Here is a 12,622-nt window from a genome sequence, read left to right as displayed (position 1 = left end):
CACCCCATGAGTCAAGGTGACGTGCAGGACAACAGGACTCCCGACCTTAGATGAACAAGAAAGCTACTGCTTACTTTTCCCTCTCCTTCCCCTCTTATCATCCTTTCCCCTTTATTCCTCCTCTCTTCCCCTCTCCCATCTCCACCTCCAGCGAGTTAGGACTGGGACAAGGAGAGAAACAAGAAGTAGGAGGGTAGGGGTGATTTGATAAGGTATCTCTGCCTGCCCCCGAGCCCTCTACAAGACGGGCCAGACCTTCCCTTATCTTTGTAATTCTTTCTCCGGCTTGGAGGAAGAGGAGTGAGTGAGTGAGTCTAAGGCGTACCCCTCGAAGCAAGGCCATTAAAACGTGAAAGATTATGAAACACGACCCAAGCTTTATGGAGGGTCAACATTGACTCTAATCTCTGATGGGGAAGGTTAATTTTGGCCGCCAGTTTGGTTCAGGTGACGGGAAGTTTTCGCTCAGTGCCGCTCAGTGCCAGGGCGAGGACTCCACCTTGACGATGCATTTTGGAATCCACGTCGCAGCGAGAAGTCTGGCTTTAATCAGAACCAAAAGGCTAGATGACCAGAAAAGGCTCCAACACTGACTCAATAAGCCTTAACACACAAATTACCAGCATTATGCAATTGAGGGAGTTAGGTATATAAAAGTTGGTTAATTCGGCGGGCGCGGGGCCACCTAACGCAGGAGGGGTGGACTCGAATGCCACATTAATTTACCTTCATTACTCGAGTCTGACGGAGTGAAGTAGGGAGTTGGGTTAAGGGACACAGTACTGCTAAACCCCATTCTTCATAACCCCATTCCACCTCATCTATCCCCCTTGCATCCCTATTACCCCTACTTCCCTCCCCTCGCATCCCCATCCCTGGTCCTTAACTCCTCTCCCACTACTTGGCTCACCGTCTCTGTTCTTTATCCACTTTTTTCATCTACGTGCGTTTTTTTTTTCCTCTCTCTCTCTCTCTCTCTCTCTCTCTCTCTCTCTCTCTCTCTCTCTCTCTCTCTCTCTCTCTCTCTCTCTCTCTCTCTCTCTCTCTCTCTCTCTCTCTCTCTCTCTCTCTCTCTCTCTCTCTCTCTCTCTCTCTCTCTCTCTCTCTCTCTCTCTCTCAAGGTTATTACATGGTTGATCAAGGCTGACTTTTTACTTTGTCTGAAACGAGCGTCTGCTAAGAGTTTTATTCAAATCGAGATAACAGAGAGAGAGAGAGAGAGAGAGAGAGAGAGAGAGGAGAGAGAGAGAGAGAGAGGGAGAGAGAGAGAGAGAGAGAGAGCGTATAATCAGACATATAAATTATCCTCATGTCTGGGTAGCTGGTGACAGGTCAAATGGTGTTCTGTCTCTACCCACGTGTCCTCCTCCTCCTCCTCTTCCTCCTCCTCTTCCTGATGGCGGTATTTAGAAGCACTTGGTGATTGTGTCCTGCAGTAGAAGGCGACAGGGAAGGAAGACCAGCCGCTTGCAAGGCTCTGACGCTGCTAACATGACGGGGTCTGGCGGCCTAGTCCGGGAAGCCTTCATGAGCCGCTGCTGTAGTGTGTTTGCCGGAGATAAGAGCCGTAATTGAATTTTCATAGATTGTTTCGTCCTCATATTGCTGTTTATTTATTTATTTATTTACTCTCCTCCTCATCCTTGTCCTTCTTGATAAACTTCCCCTCAGATGTTAACCTTTATAACACCAGAAGCTGCGATTATCCTGCGGCTGCCGTGCCCGGCGTAGAGGGGCGGGCCGCCGCTCAAACTAACACATTAATGTATGCAAAATTATGATCGCAAATTATACCATCGCAAGAAATTACAATCTCCCCACAGAGGTAGCGTCTAGCCGGCATCCCCCGTCTCCTCCTCCTCTCTCTCTCTCTCTCTATCTCTCTCTCTCTCTCTCTCTCTCTCTCTCTCTCTCTCTCTCTCTCTCTCTCTCTCTCTCTCTCTCTCTCTCTCTCTTATGAGGCAGGATGGGTCTTCCTGTAGAATAAATATATAATTTGCGAGGTTACCATTCAGAACACTCGCCCTATTTTTTCCTCCGCTGTCAGGAAGGTAATCACGTGCACTCGAGGCAGACTGTTCCTCGGAGGATGCTCGCAGGAGAGAATGGTGACGCTGAGGCATATGTAACTCCGCTACTGAGCTCTGCCGCTGCCATTATTCAATTATAGTGAAACCTTGCTACAGGGAACACCTTGGAGGGTGCACCGAGTAAGGCTTGCGCAGGCCGGAGCCGACAGGGGGAAAACTAGTAGCTGTCCGTGTATGGCGTAATGGGAAGGGTCGATTAAATACTATCATTAGGTGTTCGCCCGTGCAATTCGAGGGGGGAGGTGGACAGCAGGTGGGGGTAAAAAGTTCCTTACTGAGTGTTGGGATGGCGGGCAGTGAGCGGCGGGTGGCGGGATGGCTGAATCTTGCTACCTTCTAAGGACACCCCACAGGCCAGACCTCACGTGCCGCTGTGGCCACTGGTACGGTGTGCTGTTGTGATGCTGTGCCCGCTTCTGCGCCGCTCAAACCCTCTCGCTGATCTCATCTATGCGTTTAAGCGGCGCGGCAAGGTAGGATGTGGCTAATTATCCAGGCTCTTTATTAATTACGGCAAATAGAGACAGCGGGCATTATCTAGGCCAAATGCGGATGTGGTGGGGAAAAGAGTGGTATCCCCAGCTGTGCTTAAGGCTTGTTGTTGCGGCCAAGACCCGTCAAGACGACCCGTACTGAGGCAGAGAGAGGTGCCCATCTAAAGTAAAGGTGACCACGGCGGCTACTGTGCATCACCACAGCTGTACCGCACTCCGAGGCTCCGCGAGCCTGGTGACGCAGGAAGTCGTTTGTACACTGCCTCTGTTTCGTAATGAACTGTACATTCTGCCATTGGTGCGGTTATAATTGCTTGTTGTCTCTGGACTAACATACTGTGCTACTTACTACTTCCGTGTTTCCTGATCTCGTTCCCAGACGCGGTGTGCGCACCTTTGTCAATGCCAGAGTCCTGGCCGGGTGCTCTCCACTCGTTAATCAAAGTCCACACACTCGATGCTTCCTATTGTTACTGATGACTCTTAGTGAGGGAAACTTAGCCTAGGTATTTCGTATATTCGCTGGTCACACACACACACACACACACACACACACACACACACACACACACACACACACACACACACACACACACACACACACACACACACACACACACACACACACACACACACACACACCGCAGTTTACTTGTTAGCATGCTCGTCTTACAACCGAAGAGGCCTGAATGCAAGCCTCTTAATGTGTACCCACTGCTCACCTAGCAGAAAATTGGTACGGGATGTAACCAGAGGGGTTGTTGCCTCACTGCCTTGATGCATGGTGTGCTAATGGTCTCACTCATACCCAGAGATCAGTTATTATGAACTCTGGGTTTTTTCTTTAGGAGAGCGGCTGGTGGTGTCGCGAGACTGGCAGATGAGAGTGGGTGATAGATAGCCCATACTACCGTGTGCGTTCACACACACACACACACACACACACACACACACACACCATCATCATTGTCATCAATTATTTCTTTTTGCAGATAATCGTATATCACGAAGATTCCACGTGTGTGTGTGTGTGTGTGTGTGTGTGTGTGTGTGTGTGTGTGTGTGTGTGTGTGTGTGTGTTTTCAAATGCATCAGCAATGTGACGTCTAACATCTCTTCCCTTCTTCCCGCAGGTAATGGGAGCAGTAACAGCAGTGTCAGTGGCGGCGCGGGTGGCACAGGCGGGGCCATGAGCAGCAGCAGCAGCAGCAGCATCAGTGGCACAGGGTTCGAGCAGGTGCCGAGTGGACCCTTCGGGGGCGGCACCCCGCTCTCAATGCTGCAGCTGCCTCCCACCGCCCACGCCGAGCTCAACGCTCATCTCAACACTCCGGGGTCGTCCGGGGCTAGTTTCACTTTGGATGGCGGGAGGGCGGCTGACGCCGGTGAGGCCGCCGAACACACTGAGGGGGAGGTGGGATGGGTCTGCAAATCCTGCCGCCTCGTGTTCCCGTCACCGCCGCTCCTGGCCGCCCACCAGCGCGCCCTTGATCACTCGCGCGGCGTCCTCAGGCTGACGCAGTTGCTGTACGCCTGCACCGCCTGCCGCCACCACGCCACCACGCAGGTCGAGTTCCGGCGCCACCTGGAGAGTGAGCAGCACCGTGCTGCCGTGGCCCCTGCCATCCCTACCAGTGGGAGCGGGGGTAGCAGCGGCGTGGTGGAGGACGCGGAGGTGGCAGCGGTGGTGCGGCAGATTACGGCCCTGGCCCAGGCGGCGCATCCTGGCACGGACACCAATGCCAACATCAACAAAGACAACACCGCCCCCACGCCCGGGCCACAACCTGCCCCTAGCCAGTAGGTTGGGTCACCTGGGCCTCCCTGGCCCCTGGCTCCCTCTCAGTGACTCGCGCGGCACCCGAGCCACCCAGCCGGGTCTCCTCGGTATCCTCGCAGGTCGGGCCTCGCGCCCAGCCCACTTAACGCCTCGCAGAAAACGCCCCGCGGCGGCGCCCCACAAACTCTGTCGTGTGTCGTTGTGGCCTCGCCGCTGCTGTGTCCGTGTAAACGTCGTGTTGTAGCTAGCGGTCACCAGGCGCCGCGCCTCCCCGCCCCAGCCACGCCGCCCTCACCACCACGACCGCGTGTCCACGTTATAGCCCCAAGGGCCTCACAAGACTGCCCATACCGACCGTGTGAGGCGTGGGCATGTAGGCAGCACGTGGTGGTCACGGCTGGCGTGGGTGTGGGCATGGGCACTGGTTCTTACAATCATTGATTATGTGGGTAATGGTTCCTACGTAGGTTTATCGTGGCCAGTACTATGTTCCTGTAGCGATAGTGTGACCCCGCACTGCCCGGGTCATGGGTCGCTTCTTGACGTTCTCTCCGGCGACGCCGGCGGCGTCCCCAGTTCCTTACCTCCCACAGTGTACAACAACCGGCGGAGGACTTACACTTGTCAAAGTGATAATCCTGAAACCTTAGGATAAGGAAACCTCGCAAGATACTTCAAATGTGTAACCCCAGACATCTGCAAGTAGTCTTTCCCTCGCGGGGAGGTACAGTATATACTAAGTAATTTTGATGCAACAATTATGAAACTTTTTCTCCTCATGTTCCACATGTACATGCAAGCCGTCAGTGTGTACTTAAAGGTTTACCAGTACACAGTGACGTACGTTCACCCAAGTTCTGTAGCGATACACAGCGATGGTGTCAGCGAACGGGAACTTAGTTTTATTTTGTATTTCAAACAGTCTCATCTTTCCACGTAAGGTAGATTGATCCTTCTGGACGTTCTGCACAAGGCTGAGATCCGCTGAGGACATCAGTGCGTCTACTGAACGGCTTGAGATGAATGAAGAAAGAGCTAAGACGAGGAGGTGTAACCAGAACAACGTATCCTTGGTGCCAGTGCCAGGCACCTTGGCGCTCCTCCCCCCACCCACGCCACCAGCAGCACCACCATAACACATACTCAACAAAGCAACACTCACTTTTGAAATAATTTTGCATTTAACGTACAATATTAGTTTGATTTTAGAGTAATATTTTCAAATGGTATTGATTAATATAATAAGAAGCATTTTCAACAAAATTTTGAGTAGCAAAAGTGGATGTATTCTTTCTGACTGATAGCTCTGAAATAATAATCTGGTTTGTCAATACGTACCTTTCAGAATGTTTCTGATATATTGATCTTAAAATTCATAAAGTAGCTATTTTGAGAAAAGGTGAAAATCAAGATATGTGTTTCTTTTCTTCAAATTTTCTTGTATTAGTTTTACAAATATTTTGGAAAATAATGACTAAAGTAGCTAATCAGTATTAGTTTCAAAAGATTGCAATGTTGCTTACTTGGCTAGAGAAGAATGACTGAGTTCTTTGTATACACATGGCTGGCTGGTGGTGGCTGGGTGCTCGGTGGACTTCCTCTGGTATATACTACGAGTGTGCTATTGTTGTGATGGTTGGCGTAAGACAGAGAGCCCCGTGCGCCGACACCTGTCCCCGCTCCGCCCCGCCTCGCTGCCGACAAACTACCTCTCAGTTGTTAAGCATCCTCACTACCGGTTCCATAGTTCCTATCTCATTGGGTATGTGCGTATGTCAGTATCGTAGTGCTGGTGGGTGTCTCCGAGGCATATTTGGAGTAGCAGAGAAGGTGTAGTGATTCAGGGTTTGGTCCGTCAGGGCGAGGGGAGGCCCGGAGCAAGGGTTGGAGCAGCAGCAGCATCCTCCCTCGTGTCTGGGGTCTTCGCTCAGCCTAGGGTTAAGATACGTATATTTTTACTCAGTTTTCCTAAGCACACTTTAGAGCTGTGACATTTATAATAAGGATCTTCGTTAGAATCAAATCCTGGGTGTCCGTAGAGCGCCCAGGAGCCTCGTGGCCCGTGTGTGTGGCGGTGCTGGCCCGCAGGAAGCTCTGTGTACTCGTATATGTAAGAGTAGAGCGGAAGATTAACTTGCAGATTAGTGAAGCAGTTCGTAAAATCAGTCCATTGGTGAGCCAGATTTTGTAATTGCTTATCGATTTGGTTTAGGAAGAGTCTCCTGGAATGCTTCACCCTTGTAGCATCGACGTGGAAAGGCAGCACCACACCGCCGGGCCGCGCTGCTCGACACCACACCTCCGACAGGTTCTCAGATCATCTCAAACCCAAGGACGGTCTGCGCCGGCCGCTGAGCAGCACCTGCGGGCACGTGTCTGACCTCGGCGTAAGTGGCGTGAAAGATACCTCAAAATTGGAAGTAATATCCTTAAATCGTGATGGAGAAAAATTGCATTCTTAATTCTCTTTTATATTGAAGTCAAATTTTCTCGTGATAAAATTGAAAAAAAATGTGGTTTTAGTCTTGATATTTGATCATATCATTGAGATTTCTTGTAATAATACAGGGAGTAAATTGGAAAAGCGTTCGGGGTCATTTTAGTTAAGCTGGGATCCTGGTGTCCGTGGGAGCGTCAGTGGCCGGCGTGGGTCCTCCTGGTGCGGGATGTCGTCCACTTAACGTCGCGGGCGAAGGCGGTGCGAGGAAGGGAGCGTCGGGGCTCAAGTTCCCGTGTTCAGGCGGGGCGACCGGCCTCCTGCCTGCCTCTCCCTGGGCTGGGCACGGCCAGGTTCGTCACCCCAAAATGTAGGATAATTAGAATAAGCTTATATTCGACAACCTACCAGTTATTATCAACATTTGCTGTCCGTTCTTTTTCTTCGTATAGTAGCTTAACGGGAGAGTTGGGTCGCTGGAGGTCACACGAATCATCTCAACACTTTGTCTTAGAGTGTAGCTGACGCTCGACACGTGAGCATCGTAGGCGAACTTTTCAAGTTGATAATTTTCTTATTTTCTAACACTTATTGATTTCTTAGCGTGTTAAGGCGGCATATACTTGTCAGTGGCAGTCCTGTGCGGGATGTCGCGTGGCCTGAAAGGAACCGCTGACTCCCGCTGGTGCTGCCGCTGACAGGTGTCAGGTCAGGGGTGTCACAGCAGTGTTACCAGACCAGCTGCAGTATTACCACGTTGCCGAAGCCTATGTTCCTGTTCCGTGTGTTACTGTAAGAAACGGGTCGTCCGGCAGTGTTCCCATGCCAGGTGGTCATCTCCCAGCGTTGCCGTTTTATAGTTCCTGAGAGCAAGGTAGAAAGTTCCTCCTACAATACTATAGCGATTCAGAATTCCGTGACCAATATTTATAAATTGATAAATATTTTACCAGACAGACACTATTCAATGGAGATATGCAAAATAAAACTCATATTTTTGTGCCAAAGAGGCATTTAAAAATGGGATAATGCAAAGGGTTCCATGTTCCTTATAAAATACATATCAAACAAGCACCGGTATATTTTCTACGTCAAATCTGTGTTAGTGTATACTTGAGAATAGTACAAGCACGTCCTTGGTGTTTCAAACAAGCACTCATGGTGTGGTTCAGCACTGTCTTCGACACCGTCACCACTATGCACGACGCCGGGAGAGTGGCCCAGGAGAAAGAAAAGGAAGTTCCTACACACACACCCACTCTGTGATCGCTACTTTTCTAACCATTAAGGCGACGTTCCTGTGACCGTAAAGTTTCACTTCTACACTGGTACAAATGTTGGCGGGGACGAGATTGGCTTGAGCCCTCAGCGGCCGCGGTGCTCTGAGGGACGATGACACCACTGCCACCATGCCTCCCTCCACTCGAGACCCGCCACGCCCACCACCAGAGCGAGCGATGCCTGTGAAGGACAGACTCGGCACGCGAAGGACTGCGCGAAGGACATGTTATGAAGACAAAGACAGATATCAGGAAAGGAATGATCACCGTAATATTTCAAAGTAATCCGGTCCATTTTCTGTAATGCACTATAATAAGTATAAATCATCTTAGAACATGTCAGCTGTATATGTAAAATATTGTACCATGGCGCAATGTTTCACTAATTATACTCCGTCAGTACCTTTATTTTACACCTGAACAATCCGCATCTGTCGAAAACTTTTCACACAAACAATTTGATGGCGAGGTGCACTGCTCCCTCGCTCTGCTGAGTGGCTGGGCGGGCCGCGGGGTCAGTTTTGGTCTCCAATTTTGGTCTCCTCGTCCGGGCCATCGTATGGTTAGTGACTCGTTTTGAATAAGTTCATTTGAGCTGGGAGATTGACCACCTTAACGTGTGTAGGGCTGCCCGGGGGACCTCACGCCAGCAGGGTCAAGAAAATTACCCTTGTTTTTACCGTGGCCAAGAGCTGCGGGTCCTGAGGATGATGTTGGATATTGGATATGTATTTTGTTTCCGTCATGTTAAAATCGTAAATTAATTTCTATGGTTGAATGTATTTGTTCATGTCGTAGGAAGTGTAAGTCTGGCTCGCTTAGAGGAAGACAGAATAGTAAGGAAGAAATCTATGTCAAAGGTTCCTGAAGTGTTCCTAATTTATACACCGTGTTAAAAATTTATGATGTGTTGAGCAGAATGAAGAGGTATGTGTTCCTTAAATCGTAGTAATGGTGTGTCGGTGTGACGGCGCGGTATGTGACGCCAGGCTGAGGTTTTGTAAGAAGATTTCATGTTTCTAATGTGTTTATATTAAGAGAACACGAGTGAGAAGGGAACTACTTGTCTGTGTGTTCTGAGACTTGTCGAGTAACTGGTCTTTTGTCGAGTTATATAAAATGCCCGAGAAATAGAACCATGGCTCTTGAGGTCTGAAGATGCAGGGCTTAGAGTCGCTAGCACGTCCATCAGACACACAGACAGGCAAAAAGAAAGGCCACTCCCTCCCCTCTCGGCCCTCGGTGGTCTTGGAGATCAGAGGAGAGGGGCGGGGAGGGTCTGGTTCGAGGGTGACGTACATTAGGGCGACGGTGTAATGTTCCTGGCGCGTGAAGGGAGTCCGTGGTATGTACTCGTAAGAAAACAAACATTTAAGGCGAAGGAGTACTCTGGTCCTCACTACATATCCTTGTACCGTGTCCTTCAGCACTTTATTTCAAACATATGTAAAAAATGCTAAACTTAAGACAATAGTCAATGTCAGTCCGGAGTACCAGGTCTGAGAACACACTGAATGATGTATTTTTGTTTACTTTTGTTTCGTTAAGTGTCCAGTAATGAGAAGAGTGACCCGCCCGGTGCCCTAACCTCAGTGTGGGGGCGGGCCGGGCGGGGCATCTCCTCCCACACCAGAGTGTCCGCCTGCGGGAGTAGAGACAAAAGACAGCATAGGGAAGCTTCTGTTAACGTAGCTTAACAAAATAAATTTTCTGTAGAGTCCCTGAAGCAGCCTCTCATGGTCCGAACTGCCGCTCTCGTCACCATCAAAAGAGTTTGTAACAAGACTTTTTATTCCTTCAAGAATCCTTGTATTCCTCTCAGGTCTTTTGAGTTTGTAAATCTCTGTCACAACAAGAGTACGCGGCATGAAAAGTGCAAGGCGACTGCAGGTTACTACTATAAGACTACTGCATAATGTAACGAAATCTTATTGTTCCGTCTTGTTTTCTCGTTTTCTAAATATTATATAGAGGTAAAAAAATAAAAAAAAGTTCTTGTGAAGCACATGTATTCTAATGAACTCTATCACGTCATGTTTTAAAGGTTATGTATTTTTTTTTTTCAATATAAATTAAAATGCTTTGAGTTCTACCACATAAACCTTTAGAAGCAAAAGTTAATGCAATGTCTTCTTGATTAGAGTGGAAATGTAATTTAAACGTAAACTTTTAACGATACATTTTTTTTTTTATTTTCTGTTTGCAATAAAAATACGAGTGTTAGAGCAGGTAGAATTCACGAACAGATCCTAGTTAATCATGGAAGATTTTTAAATGGATTGAATTATATCAATAAGTTGAAATTATCTTGTATGGAAATTAATTCAATCTGTAACAACTTCGCCGGCATGACGTTGTGAAGGTATTGTTTGTCGATAAGAGACACTTAATTTTAACAACTGATCAAAGACATATTTATTATTCTTTTCTGTCATGTATTTTATCCCACCCAGAGCTGACCGCGTCCACATATCAGCAAGCAGGAGTGCGTCGTGCCGTGTCCTCAGAGCAACACACACACACACACACACACACACACACACACACACACACACACACACACACACACACCATAAAAACACGAAAATCAGCATCATAATTTTTCGTGAGAACATTTCACACTTCTTCCTCAGGTTCGCCTTTCGTTATCTAAACAATCAACGTTGCTTTTTATTTTTATTTTATTTTATTTTTTTTTCTGCTGTTAGTGAAAAGCATCGAAATGTATTGAAAGACCTTTACAAACTCCACTTGCCAAAAAATCACCTCATACTTTCTTTTTACTTCCATTTATTTATATATTTATTTATTTTTTATTTCTGGGTACGACTAAGGCATCTGAAAATATATATATATGAAATTTTATATATATATATATATATATATATATATATATATATATATATATATATATATATATATATATATATATATATATATATATATATATATATATATATATATATATATATATATATATATATATATATATATATATATATATATATATATATATATATATATATATATATATATATATATATATATATATATATATATATATATATATATATATATATATATATATATATATATATAAAGTTTATAATGTAGGGATAAAGGTGTCAGTTGGCTACAGGTTGAAATTATTATTATTATTACTATTATTATTATCATCATTAGAGAGAGAGAGAGAGAGAGAGAGAGAGAGAGAGAGAGAGAGAGGAAATAATTGCCTGAGGGTGAGTAGGAATGACAGGGAGAGAGAGGACGAGAGGGAGAGGGGAAATTATGCTGATTCAGGGCTCACTTTCTTCCATTCTTCCTCCCTTTCTTTTCCTTTCATCTTCCTTCACTCTAACTTTTCACTTTTTTCTTCCCTTTTCTCTGGATGGAAGAGGCAAAATTATGTGAGGAAAATAGCAAAATAGGTTTTTTTTTTTTTTAAGCGCAAGTATTAGTAGCTGGTATTTACTTAATTTTGTTTTATTTATTTATTTATTTATTTTTACCTTTTTGTTATTTCTTATTATATTCTTTAGTTTTGTGTTAAGTAGTTTCGATGATAGTTTCGTTAAAAGGGCAGAGGTTTTATACTGAGAGCATTTACTGGTTAACACTACGTAGTCCATGTCAACAAGATTTACTCCTCTGAGAATGTTTGGAATAAATAGACATTAAAGGCTATATGTATGGTATTATTATTATTATTATTATTATTATTATTATTATTATTATTATTATTATTATTATTATTATTATTATTATTATTGTTACTATCATCATCATCATCATTACCATCACCATTATCATTTATTATTGTTGTTCATGCTAAGAGGGCCTGTTGTTTTCCAGCATCATGTAGCCGAGTGTTCGCGCCTGGAATACCGTAGGGGTGGCGTCCCTCTCTGACCGGTTTTCTGGCTGATAAGGAGGCGTCACAACAAGCGTCAGTGACTACGCTCCGCCCTTTATCAGTCAGGGAGACAGGACTGCTAAACCGCTAAATTTTGAAGTGTTCGTGCGAGCTGTTTTTGTTGGATCGTCGACCTCACGTCTTGAGTTCCCCGTTAGTTCTGTCCTCGGTGACTCTTCGCGCCCGTAAGCGTCTTCTGAAAACTTATTATTCTGATCTGCTGTTGGACTTTTGTGTTTTGACAGCGTGTAAAAATGACTTTCGGTGATATCCAAGCGAGTAATTCTTTCGATGGTCTGTGAACACGGGAAGTGGATGTTCACTGGATACAGTTCGTAAGACACCCAGCCAATCTGATCGTCTCTCTCGTTCCTCTCGGGTGTCATTGGTTACATTAGTTTTCCTCCTCGGAGCTGCGCGGACTAAGGCTACTTGTCCTTCACCAACACTGGAAAAGCTCGGCCTTAACGTAGTTCTCTCAGAAGCTCAAACTGGGGTGTCGCGTCAAGTAGGATCTGGGGTTCCAAGAGCTTATTAGCATAGATAAGAAAGAAAACCCTAAATGTTCGTGTGCGCAATTTGTTTTTACACGGGGTTCAAAAGGGGTGATGAGGCTCCCTGCCAG

The sequence above is a fragment of the Scylla paramamosain genome, chromosome 13 (genome assembly GCF_035594125.1).
Source record: "Scylla paramamosain isolate STU-SP2022 chromosome 13, ASM3559412v1, whole genome shotgun sequence".
Lineage (NCBI taxonomy): Eukaryota > Metazoa > Arthropoda > Malacostraca > Decapoda > Portunidae > Scylla > Scylla paramamosain.
This window is presented reverse-complemented; position numbering follows the sequence as displayed.